The sequence below is a fragment of the Nannospalax galili genome, unplaced genomic scaffold (assembly GCF_000622305.1).
Source record: "Nannospalax galili isolate Female #2095 unplaced genomic scaffold, S.galili_v1.0 scaffold115, whole genome shotgun sequence".
Taxonomy (NCBI): Eukaryota; Metazoa; Chordata; class Mammalia; order Rodentia; family Spalacidae; genus Nannospalax; species Nannospalax galili.
Genome location: NW_008340588.1, coordinates 2,998,993 through 3,011,725, shown reverse-complemented (window position 1 = coordinate 3,011,725; position 12,733 = coordinate 2,998,993).

Sequence of the window (12,733 nt, the reverse complement as noted above, 5' to 3'; positions counted from 1 at the left end):
ATCATAACGATCTCCCTCATGACCAGCTCGAGTTGTAGGGCACTGGTCGGTATTGGAGCCTGAGGGTAAACACCTGTACATCATTTATTTGATTTTTGATGAACCTTACTAGGCTGTTCAAGATGCATGGCCTACAGGATAGCAGGAGAATGTCCACAAGTACGGGGCCCAGTATGGTGGAAACTAAGTTAGTCAGCCAGGGTTAAGAACTGAACCAGGATTCCAACCAACCCTATTCGTTTTCCCTGGCCTTTTTCCTCTTTGTAAGCCCTTCCCACACTTTGGCCATCTAGTCCTTTACTTCTCCAGAATGGTCTATATAAAAGCAGCACTCTTCCCCTAGGGCAACACATAACCCTCCTTGCTGCAGGTAAATCAGGTCTAGTCCCCTGTGGTTTTGTAAAACTATTTCAGCTAGGGAGGAGAGGGACTCCTGCATATGGGAAACTGAGTTCTGCAGTCTCTCAATGTCAACATCAATAGCGGCCCTAAGGTTAGAGTACTGCTGTCCCTGCCAGACTAAGGAGGTGATCCCAGTTCCTGCCCCAAGAAGCCCAGCCCCCAGGATAGGCTGAGTGTGAGGACTGAGACAGGTTCCTGCCTGACCTGTGAGAGTGTCCCCTCAAGGGAATCCAGAAGCTCTTCATCTGAGTGATAAATGAGTTGAGGAACCAGGTGGACCATGACACAGTAGTCCTTACTGATGTTAAGGACTTGTAAATTGACACATGGGGTCAGGCCCATACTGCCAGCCCACCAAGTATCATTCCTGGGTATGAGGAACCCAGTGGTATTATTGGGGGCCTCAGTATGATTACAGAGGTCTTGGAGGGCTTGTGGTGGGTTACCTACACATAGGCCCCTTCCTGTGACCTGTTGCAAGGTCAGGGAAACCTTGGACTGCCTTTTACATTTCTGGGAGATTTCCCAGATGTCATAGCTTCCTGTTGTTGCAATCCCCTCCTGAAAAGGGGGGGGGCTGTGTCATAACAGAGCCAGCTGGTGGATGCTTTGGATGGGTCAGAGGCGGAGAGAAGCAGATATGCATGCCTCAAGATTTGAAGAAGGGGGTTTTCCTCATTCCCAACCAAGTGCGATCTTTGGTACATGGTATTTCCAGTATCCCCATCTCCTGGGGCAGTACTATTATGTGAAATGGCTGGGTATGTCCTGGGGGCCCCTGAGGCTAGGGCTTTATTCTGCCCAACAACCCTTATTGGCTCTGATATGTTTAGCCTAATGTTGAAGGTGACTCCCTGATCATATCCATCTACATATAAATGGAGCCCCCAAATTTTACCCTGTAGCCATCCTTTATCCTTTTTTCCCAAGCCTGTAAATCCGATTTTTAATGGATTACAGTGAAACTGTTCACATGGACCTCCTGGCCCTGTCCAATCTCCCATGGGCATGCTGCTGAACGCTGTGGCCACGTTGGAGCACCTGCCTATGACTGACAGGCCTGACCCAGTATGATTTGGAATGACATATATAAGGTCAGGTGACCTGCAACTCATCCAGCTGTAATTCCCTGTCGTTTCACATCCCCAGGCTGCACATTAGAAGTCACCTCCTCCCCGACATTGATGGGCCTTCGCATGTATCTTCCCAGTCCCGGGGCATATGTAAAAGGGTAGTTTTCTGATCTTTGATCTCAGGACAGGATGGCTACACCCATAACCCCAGCCCCCCAGCCCCGTAGAAGGGCATTATTTTTTGTCACACTCTCTTTTCATTCAGGCTCAGGGTCCCCAGGGTTGTATTCGGGGATATCCCATGTCCCTGCTGCAAGGTCACAGATGTCCATGTAGAGGTCAGGCCACCATGTCAATAGAGCCGCCACTTTTGTTGTTTGGAACACACTGTTCCCATACCCTGACGTGACCATCCATGTCAGTTGTTTTGGTTCATATACTGTCCCTTGGGTCTTGGTGGTCCATATCAACACCATTACTAGCCTCCATTCTCTTGACATTTTGGATCTATGAGAGAAATTAAACCCTTAATTGGTGCTGTTGGTGTATGCTATCCTTACACACAAATCCTGGATAACCATGATGATGATGAACAGAGCTACAGCTATAATGCCCATGGCCATAAAAACTGCCAATAATCTCCACCAAGGCCTATTCATCGCAGCCCTGTAAATAAAAGAGGAATTTTTTCTCATGAACCTCTGTTCATGGATCATTATGCCGATTAGTGGCCTATTGAACTTATCATTTAGTCATCATTTTCTATGGATTCTGTTTGGCCGGGGTCATCTTCCCTTTAATTATAGAATTTAAGATTCCAAGCAGGCACCCATATGGGGTTTGAATCTTCTGTAGGGTAGACACAACCAAAGCCTCGACCCATAGTTAGCAATGGGTCTGGGCCTCTCCATTGCCCCATAATGGGGTCCTTCCAGTGTACCCACACCTCAGGGCATTGTTCTTGCTTGCCCCAATGTTTTTGGAATTTTGATTATGATTGATTTTTTTGAAAATTGAGAATATCGATAGCAAACAGGGCCATGAGTAGTTGCTGATGGGGGCTGCCTCCCCCTTTTTGTTTTTGTAATTGTGATTTTATACATTGGTGATTGCATTCTACAATTGCTTGGCCTTGGGGATTGTAAGGGATTCCTGTATTATGTTGGACATTCCATCGTTTGAAAAATTCATGTAAGCTCTGGCTCACAAAGCATGGCCCATTATCCATTTTAACCCTGTGGGGTAAACCCAGAGTGGCAAAGCATTGGAGGAAGTGACTTTGAGCATGTTTGGCCCTTTCCCTCGTGTAGCCCAACATGCATGTGAATATGTATCAATAGAGACAAATATGTATTTGAGTTTATCAAAGGGAGGGAAATGTGTGACATCAGTCTGCCAAAGAGTGTTGGGTTTCAGGCCCCTGGGGTTTACTCCCGGAGGCTGTAATCAGGGCACCTGGAGGAGGGGTTGGCAAGATTTGCAAGTTCGAACGATTTTCTTTAGATCAGCAATAGGTGTATGAGGACATATTTTGTGGAGTCCTCATCAATTGACATGAGTGAGTTCATGTAAATCTTGGGCTGGGGATATATTGGCTGACATGAGCTGGGTAGAGGCCAACTTATCTGCTTAGGCACTGCCTAGTGATAGAAACCCAGGCAGATGTTGGTGTCCTCTAAGGTGTTGGATAAAAAGTGGATGTTCTCATTGTTGGAGGAGGGTACGAGCCTCTATCATTAAAGGAGTAATGGGGTTTTTACCTAATCGGATATACTAGCCCAAAAGCCCTGGGAAGAGGTTAGCCACATACAAGCTATCAGTAAATAAGTTTATGGCTTCCTCTACTTTACTCAAGGCCTGGACAATGGCCATGAGTTCTTTAAACTGGGCCGATCCACTGCACTGATAGGAAAATCTCTGTGGCTCAGCATTTTTCTTGGAATAGATCACCACAGCAGCCCCATACCAGCCCCCATCAGTAAACACCGTACAGGCATCTGGCAGGGGCTTTTGGAGGAAGAGCTGGGGTCCTTCCAGGGCAGAGAACAGAGGGAGCAGACCCATTTTTGAGGCCCGTAATGGCAATCTAATACTCCCTAAAACCCTTCTAGGCTCAGGGCCAGCTGGCCATTATTTTTGCAAAGCCAATTAAAATCTATGACCCGATAGGGGACAATGATTTTGTGGGAGTCTTGGCCATAATGTCTCAGAGTTATTTCGAGTCCCTTTTGCAGGAGGTCTGCCAGCTGATCCGTGGGTGTATAGACCTGTGGCACACCTCCCAAGGAGGCATGCACCCATTGGAGAGGCCTTCCTCCTTGGATGACAGCTGACATCATTAAGGTTTGTCTGGCCAGTACCCAGAATTTTAAACCTTTGGAGGGGTTATATCTAGCCAATTGGGCTCGATCTATTGCTTTTTGAACCTGGCTTAGTATCTCACAGTGCTGGGGACTAAGGTGAATTGTGTCAGAGGGTTGTTTTCCTACTAACAATTGGAAAAATGGTTGTAAGACCCCAGTGGAGACAGGGAGCCAATTAATCTCTCCCAATAATTTTTGTAAACGGGTCAGGGTCAGCACCGGGGGAATATCTAACTGGGGTTTTAATGGAGATGCTCCTTCCAAAGAGAACTCAGTCCCTAATATCTTAAAGGGTGGGAGACTTTGTATTTTATCTGAGGATATATGGAGGCCTCCTCCTTTTAAGCATTTTTGGGTGGTCTTATACATGCCCTCCAGTTGTTGAGTGGTAGGGGCTCTAAGAATTATATCATCTATATACACATATAGTAAGAGCCCATCATGTTTCTCCACAGGTTTTAGGAGTGATCCCACATAATTTTGGCAGTATGCTGGGTTGTTGGCCATGCCCTGTGGCAGCACTGTCCATTCATACCTCTCATTGGGGATTTTATAATTGAGTGTAGGGACCGAAAAGGCAAACTTTTCACAGTCTTAGGTATATAACCAAATGGAGAAGAAGCAATCCTTAATGTCTATGGTCATTAAGACTAGGTCAGAGGGGATGGCGGGGATCCAGGGTAGTTCCCTGAGGGGGGTATCCACTGGGACCATTCTCTCATTAACCTTCCAAAGGTCCTGGAACATTCTCCATTTTTTTTGAGGACTTTTGGATAACAAACACAGAAGCATTCCAAGGGCTTGTAGAAGGCCAGATATGGCCCAGTTGTAACTGCTCTGTAACAATCTCTTTAAAGGCTTGCAACTTATTTGAAGGTAATGCCCACTGCTCCACCCAGACTGGTGGCCCACAGTCCATTGGATGCCGGGAACCAGAGGAAGAGTGACCTCTAGAATTGGGGGTGAATCCTAGGAACCTCAGGGGCTCTCCTTAATAATTTTGGAGATTAGGCAACCCTCTAGTTGGAGGGGTAAATTCCCCCTCCTCTTCCTCCTCATCCATTATGTCATCTAAAAAGGCCTTATTATTGGTGATGATGAAGGCCTGGGCATCCCCCAAGAGGTCCTGTCCCATAAGGTTGCTTGATAGCCCTGCAGCCACCAGAGGCCACACTTCTCCTTTGACCCCATCCGCATCCTGACAGCAGAGCCACTCTTTAACTTCCTCTGATGGGGTGTTGCCTCCCACACCCAGGATCTTGGGACCTGGAACCAAAGTCCAATGCCGCGGGACTTCCTCCTTCTTCTGGAGGATGGTTTTATCAGCCCTGGTGTCAATTAAGCATCAAATTCTCTTTCCATCTATGAGTACATCCATCTTGGGCCTCACGCCTGCAACTATGGGGACTGTCCAATTGGCCTGCAGACAGGGGTTAAAACTGGTCATTGGGCCAGGGTGCTGGGCCTGACCCGATGGTGGGGGGGCTGCATCTCATGCCTCCTTGGGATAGAGGATGCCCCTCATTTAGTTTAAAGGCTTCCCTTGAATGTCAAACTGAGACCTACAGTCTTTTTTCCAATGGAATCCCTTACAGCATTGAGGGCATGGCATGGTTGGGGCCACATCAGGCCCTCTCCCCCCTGGTCTGGGCCTGTTACCCTTTTCCAGGCAGTCTCTTTTAAAGTGTCTGGACTAGCCACAACCAAAGCATTTGGCCCCTCTCTGTGGCCCCCCTTTTCCTATTTGTCGTTCCCAGCCCCTGTTGAGGCAAGAATACTTGTGACAAGGCAGAGGTCAGTGCCTCCATGTGGGACTTCAAGGATCCCTCCATAGCCCTGGCCTGGTGTTTCTGAGTCTGCACATCCCTAGCAGTCACTATCCACCTTCCCAGGGACTTGTCCTTAAGTCTGGTACAGGCTAATTTATTATCAGAGTTCATCCCATCCCATATTAATAGCTTAGTGAACTGTTCCCTTAGTGTGGTGGGGGGGTGGGGAGGGTGGTGGTGGTGGTGGTGGTGTTTTGCGTCGTAGGCTCCTCTCCACTCTGTCCACAAACTCATGAAGGGGCTCATTAGGGTTTTGTGTGATCCCAGCAATTGGAGCCTCTGTGGGTCCCTCATCCAACTTTTTCTAGGCCAATAGCCCCAGGGCCCTCACTTGATCTGTATAGGGTGCAGTGATGGCCACCTGTTGTGCCCCTGTAGAATACTGATCAGCAGTACCTGATAGCATCCCAAAGTTAATAGGGATGGGGGTGTTGGTAGCCAAATTCCTTTCTGCCTGAACTCAGCACTCCTCCTTAAAGGAGGCACACCATTTGATAAATATGGGACTAGGGAGGACTGCCTTAGCGAGATCCAACCAGTCCTTAGCAGTATACGTCTGGTGGGCCAACCCCTGCAAGAGGGTCTCTACCCAGCGTGAGTTAGGTCCATCCTCAGTTACTTCCTTTTTTAATTCTTTTAAATCCTTAGCATCCCAGGGGTACCAGGAGGAGGAGCAATTGCCCCCAGGGTTTACATTGACCGGGAAGGCCTCTACCGCCCCCTGCGGCTTACTAGTCCTGGGATATGCTGGCGGTTCATCTTCCTTTTCCTTACCCCATATGGACTCTCCCTTTCCTTCTGGGTGCTCAGGGGCTGCTGAGCGGAGGGCAAGGCTCCCTATCCCCACCCATGGTGGCCATTCTGCAGGTGGCCCCTCTAGGAGAGGTGGGGGACTTGTGCAAGCGAGGTCACCTGCAGAGGATTTCTGTTTCTGTTTTACCCTCTCTCCCTTGTGCCCTGTGGGCTTCCATTTCTTTTCCGGGCATTTGAAGGGGGCTGAGGGGGAGGCAGGACGCTCCTCCTTTGGCTGTGGTGGCCATTTTACACGTGTTCTCCCCGACCCCCTTGGGAGTGCAAGCCCCCGTGGTGGATTTTGGTTTTGTTGCCTGGTTCCTCTTGGTCAAACCTGACCCAATCATCGGAGCAGGGGCCGCCCCTTTTGTGCTCTGGCTCCAGGGGTGCTGGGCTCCCAACTCTAAAGCATGACTTCAGGGCAGAGATAGTGGGGTAGAATCCCAATGGAGGGTCCACCCACAGGTGAATCTCCCTCTGCCGATCAAGCCGTTTAGCCTGGTCCCAGACATCCCATGTAAACAGATTGCAGGTGGGCAACCAAGGGGCCAAGTGCAGGGCATACCCCCATACCCTCAGTGCACTCTGGTCCATTAATTCCAGACCCAAACTCTTTAGTATGTATCTCAGTGCTTTAAGCACTGGGTCCTCAGGCTTACTGTTGCTGTTATCCATCTTTTCGGATCTCACTCACCTCTGAGCTTGCTTGTCCTTACTGATCTAGGTCCTCTCTTCATACCCCACATTGAGTGCCAGCTGCGGGGGTCCGCCCCAAGGTCCCACCACAGAGGGACCTGCTGCGATGGGGGTCAGGGACAGGTGAAGGCGCTGTCTGCCCGTTTCACCAGCTCTCCTCCCGGAGGACGATCAGACTCAACAGGGAGTCTTGTCAAGCAGGAAATCGTTTATTGCAGGTGTCACAGAGCTTATATAGGCAAAACCACAGTCTGAAAATCCCCTTGGAAACCCCCTCCCCTGAATGCACCCAATCAGCTTAAAGGTCACCCTGCCACATGGGCAGGGTCCCATAGGCATCAACGATGATCACATGCTGATCACGTGCCCCCAGGGATGGGAAGTGTCCTTCAGCCAATCCGGAGGTTTTCAAAACACGCCAAGCCTCCCCCTGCTCGCCTCCTCTCAGTGCCATTTTGCAGGGTCACTGGCAGGCTCCCATATCCTGGAAGCTAAAATGGAATAAAAGGGAAGAAGGAGAAAGCTATGTAGCTTATGGATTCTCTCTTTGCTTCCTGGATGTCAGGAGAAGGGTAGACCTGATGCCTCATGCCTGATGACCATGATGTCTGGCCTCAGCCTGGCCTAGAAACACGAGAGCCCACTGACACCTCTGGAACCATTATCCAAAATCAGACTGCTTCCTACAAGTTGCTTTTCTAGGATATTTAACCACAACCATGAGAAAACCAAAATAAATTTTAAAAAACTGAGTGAAACAATTCTTGATAAATCATAAATTTCTGTCAGGAACACAATAAATTCTTATCATTTTCTTAGAATACAAAGATTTTATGTTAAATACAGTTCATTACAAATGGATGAAGATGTAAACATTTGAACTATATTCAAGATTAAGTCTAACATGAGATCTTTGGGGAATCCCTCATAAATTTTATATGCATGTTTAGATACTAAAATAATCAGGTAAACATTTAGCTATTATAATCAATAGGTAAAAATTATGGGGAATTTTTAAATAGGAAAAGTCAAAACTGATTTTTATATTTGTGACATAATAGCATTTCTGTAATAAAGATATATATTAAGTTAATTAACCTGAATTCACATGAATATTAATAAAATCTTATCAGTTATAAGTGATGAGAAAAAAACCAGGAAATTAAAATATATAATAAAAATATAAAATGAGATTAAACCCTGAAAATTCCTGTTCCAGGAACACATGGATATGAAAATAGTGTTACATTCATAATAAGGTAAGATTTGGTAGAGAAATATTAAAACTTAAAAATATTTTCATTCACATGCAATATTTGCATTAATGATTTAAAAAGTGTTTGAATACTTCTTTTCTATCAATGAAAGTTAGAGATTTATAGTAATTCATTCTTCACATTTACTTTGTTTTTTCACTGACCTTGTGAAATGCAGACTGTATCAGGTATGTCACTATACAGTTTTACTATAATGGAAACTAGATACTGAGTAAAATGGTCAATAAGATCAAGACAGTTCCTGGTCAACATTCTTGAAATCAATATTTTGGTACTTGTATAAATTTTTATACAAAAACATCACAAAGTTAAACAAAATATTTCTTTTAGAGACATGATATCCTTATATCCCTACCTGGCCTGGAACTTGATATGCAGACCAGGATGACCTTGATCTCATAGAAAGGTGTCTGCCTCTGTTGCCTGCATGCTGGGATTAAAGGCATGAGCCATCAGGTCTGGTCGTAACACTTTTTTTTTAAAGTATCCTTTTATTTAGGATAATACAGTCAATTCCCAAATAAGCTGAACATATGAATCTCATCCTCTGTATCTTCTGTTCAATAATTGTTAGTTGAGGTTTGAGAATAAAAAAACTGAAGCCCTTAAATTAACACAGAGTGAGACTGCACGAGCAGAACAGAGAGTGCTGTGAGAATAAGAATGCTTAAGAATGCAAAGGAGATGGAATGGCAGAAAAAAATGGAAAGCCAGGAGGCAGCAAAGAAGCCATCCTTCAAATGGCTGCCTTGAATATGCTCTAAATACCGCCCACTTTTATTGAGAGGGACAATTTCAGGAACAGAAAAAAACTAATATAAAACAAGTCATTAAGAGCCATAGAATTCATTAATTAGGAAAATATAGGTGGTTATGATAGAGAAGAAAATTATTTGCAGTTTTCATTGTAATCCCCCTTAATTCTTGCCAGAATATTTATTAATATGGAGCATTGTCCCCATGATTGTGACCCGATCTCTAAATTTCTCCAACCTTCTGTGATGTTCTGAGCTCTGAATTTTAAAGTCAAGAAAGATAAATAATGTTATTTATTTTTGACATTAGAAGTTGTTAGCATTAACACATGTTTTCCTTGGTACTTCAAGACAAGAAGGATCATGGTTTTTCTTTTTTATGTTTAGAGCTTAAAATAAAAAAAATACATAATATGTGAGAAAAAATATTGTTTCTGAGGCTTTACATTTGTCAGGGTGCAATGAATCCCTCTTGTTTCTAAAGAGGTTTCAGATATTTCTCTTTACACCCTTTGTAGCAAGTAGCTCAAAAGCAGTTAAGAAGTGAATTACCTCCAAATGTGTGATTACAATCTATCTATGAACATAAAAATGTAAGTTCTCAGAGAAGTATTAGATGATATTTGTCTATTGTCCTATATCTCAAGAATTATATTATTTTTAAGGGAAGTTAAATTTTATAGCAGAAAGAGAAATTTCAAAAGATTTTTAAAAATTATGGTCAAAGCAAATAAAGAGAATCTTCTTAAACATATTTTGTGAAATAAATTTTCTACTCAGCTTTAAAATGCATGTGGATTTGTAACACATTTCAATTATCTTTTTCTTCAGTTGATAGAAACGAGGACTGGTTATTTCCTAGCTGTTTTTTAGTACAACACCCACAAAAGTGGATGAGCAAGTAGGTCTAGAACAGAACTTAGAGTCCTTTTTATACATACCCAGGGGGTATAGCTGGGTCCCTTTTAGAGAAACCTGCACCTAGATTTCCAGAACAGCTGCTCTAGTAATTTACATTACCACAAGTATGGCTAAAGATGGTGAAATCATTTTTAAAATGCTTATTAACCCTTGTATTTCTTGTTTTGAAAACTCTTCAAATCTAAAGTTCATTTTATGATTCAGTTATACAAGCTCTTTATATATTCTAGATATTAATCTTCTGTTAGATATTATCTAGAAAAAATGTTCTCACTATTCTCTAAGTTTTCACTTAATTTGAAATATTATTCCGTTGCTGTATAGAACCCTTTTAATTGCATGAGGCCCATTTGTCAAATATTGTCATTATTTTTTGAGATATTTAGTAGCTTAAAAGACTCTAGGTCTTATATAGAAAGTTCTTACCTATGCTTATATTATAGATCAGTTCCTAACATATATTCTAGCAGTTTCAGAGTTTCAGGTGTTATGGTCTTTGATCCATGAACTTGACTTTTGTAAAGGGTGAGAGACAAGGACCTAATTCTGTGCTTCTACTTCTTCATGCACTATTTGCCTAACAGCATGCATTAAAGATGTTTTCCTTTGTTTAGTTTTTCTTTCAGGGAGGGGGGTGTTCATAAACATTAGGTGACTATAATTGTGCAGAATTATATTTGGGGCTTTTATTCTATACCATTGATCTACATGTCTGTTTATATTACTACTACTTTGTAGTATAACTAGGAATTGGCTATGGTTATGCCTCCAGTTTTATACTTTTTTCTCAAGAATTCTTTGTCGATTTAAAGTCCTGTGTACTACATTTTGGATTTTAAGAGTTTTTCTGCTGTTTCTGGGAATAGTGGTATACTGATTTTGTTTTTATTTTGTTAAAATATTTTGACAGAGGGCAGCAGAGGGAAAAAAGAAAAACGATATAATTTAGAATGGCTTGTGATGACAATAACAATGAGCAATTTTCTGCATTGTGTCAGCCTCTGGCCATGACTTTTGGGGGTTGTTTTAATTAAGTCAATTGTTGTGAGAAAACTCGGCCTTCTGTGGACAGCACCATTCCTCAGTCAGGAGATCCTGAACTGTATGAGTGGAAAATCTAGCTGAGCAAAAGCAAGAAAGTATATTATATGGATGTATTAATTTCTCTCCGCCCTGGACGATAGATGTGATGTGACCAGCTGTCTCATATTCCTATTGAATTCTCTACTGCAGTAGACTGAAACTTGTACTTCTGCACAAAACCAATCCTTTCTCTCTTAAGTGATTTTTGGCAGGGTATTTTATCAAACCAAGAAAAAAATGATACTAGAACACTGGGTCCTTTCACATCAGGTAAGTCTGTCAAGACAATTCCCCAAATATAAACTCAAGGGCCAACTTGATCTAAAGAATTATTTATTCCAGGTATATCAGAGTGTGATACACACAGAAGGCTACAACTGGCCAACTTTTGGAGAATAGGAGACTGTATAGGATGGAAATCTTAAAATGGAACCTAACTCACCCATGTCTCAGAGACCATTGCAGAAGAAGAGGCAGAAAGTTTGTAAGAGCCAGGTCTGGTTCATGAACATAAGGAGGTAGAATCTTCCAGGCCACTGGAGGCTTGCTCATATGAGCCTGTGGCAGTGGCACCAATAGCCTAGAGCATGAGACCCATGTTAGCTCAATTAAACAAGGACCCAAAGGAGAGGTGAGAGATAGGTGGCAGGCCAGCCGTAGATAGAAAACTTTGAGAGTGATTGCTACTGGATGAGAGAGAGTATGACTTATGTACAACCACTGGATGGACTGACGAGACTTGGGGTACAAACGCCTGACTGAATAGGACTCAGCTTTTATGGCCGAGTGCATAGGGTTTGTTGGGGGTTGGGGTAGGGGAGGTAAGTATGAGGCAGAAGGTCTGGATTTAAGTGGGAAACGTGAAATTTTAAAAGCCCAATTTAAAAAAATCACTCATTGTGACTCTCTTCACAGGTAATTATAAGTTTTGAAGTTGACAATTCAAAGTAAACATCTAAATGATATGATATTTTGGTCGGGATTTTATTGTATCTCTACATTATTTTTGGTATTATAATTAGTGAGCAGGAAAGGCCTTTCCATGTTCTAGTGTCTTTAATTTCTTTCTTCAGAATTTTAAAGTTTTCATATAGAGGTGCTATACTTCCTTGGTTAGGTTTACTTGATTCTCCAAGGCTAAAGTGAATGGGATTTTTTGCCTGATTTATTTCTTAGTATATTTGTCATTGGTAATCAGAAAGTTTATTGATTCTGTATGTTAATTCTATATTCTACAACTGTGCTCTTCTGCTGTAATGAAACGTGAAATCATGATCATTTCAACTAAATTAATGAAACTACAAATTTTACACAGCTTGAAATCACTCAGGTCCAGAAAGACAACTTCTACATGCTCTCTCTTATATGTTGATGCTAGTTTCAAATTTTTAGATTTTTATTTTTACCTTGTAGTAAAGGATACCTTAAGACAAGAGGAAATTATAGAGCACATGTGATTTAAAAATAGGGAGGTACACTGCTTGGAAGAAAATGTATAAGTAGGAACTGTGTTGGATGTGTGTGTGTTGAAAGCTGTGTAAA